The following is a 1020-nucleotide window of genomic DNA, read 5'->3' as shown; positions in this document are numbered from 1 at the left end:
CACAGATGGAGAGAGACATCTACATAATTAACTCTATTTTTTTATATTCTGCTGAATACACCAGGAAAACCATTATCTTTGGAAGGCGAAAAACTGATCAATTTTATTTAAACAGGCCCAATTTAAGATGATAGTGTCAGTTTTCATCAGGTTCACTTCATGAAAGAGCAATTTAGAGAACATTAAATAATTTTTCACCATGTGGAAATATTTAAAGTGTTTAGACAAATTTGAAACATTTAAAATTCATAAACATCTGAATGCTAATGTTGTGATTGATATTTTATTTTATTTATTATAATTCACACAATAAGTTGTCATTTTTTATTGCTTAATTGTTTTAAGGACCCTTTATTTTTTCTGTAAAGTGAACCTGTTCAATGTTGATATATTTGATTTGACTGCTGACTGTCTGGGTGATGAAACTACTAAACATTTTTTTAAAAAAAACCTCAAATATCTTTCCTGTTAAATAAAATAAAAAATGAATGAATTAAATGAGGTCTTTCAGAAGTCTAAAAAAAGGTCTATCACTATATCTTCCATAAGGTGTCAACAACTATAAAAAACACTGGATTGTTCTCTCACTATCTAACATTGGGTTAAAATATAAATTGAGACATTAAACTTATTTAAAATGCAAACAAAGCTAAATATATTTATGTGGACTAAAGGCACGTTAGTCTTGAAAGAGTTAAGCACAGACAAAGGGAGGGAAAAGCTAAAACAAACTGGAAATTTGGTCATATTCAGAGTTGTAAAGTAACACAAATATTTCTTTACTTTCCTTAAATAGAATTTTGGGGTATCTGTACTTTGAGTAATTATTTTTCAGCCTACTTTTTACTTCTACTTCTTACATTTTCACACAATTATCTGTACTTTCCTTACATTTAAAAAAAAAGGGAAGAAGTAGAAAGTTGTTACTTTTATTTCATTTTTGCTTGTTCATTCCAGCTGCTTATCATAAAAAATAAATATTATCCATATAAACTGTGCCTCCTATAGAGTGAATTTAAT

The sequence above is a fragment of the Austrofundulus limnaeus genome, unplaced genomic scaffold, assembly GCF_001266775.1.
Source record: "Austrofundulus limnaeus strain Quisiro unplaced genomic scaffold, Austrofundulus_limnaeus-1.0 Scaffold216, whole genome shotgun sequence".
Taxonomy (NCBI): Eukaryota; Metazoa; Chordata; class Actinopteri; order Cyprinodontiformes; family Rivulidae; genus Austrofundulus; species Austrofundulus limnaeus.
This window is presented reverse-complemented; position numbering follows the sequence as displayed.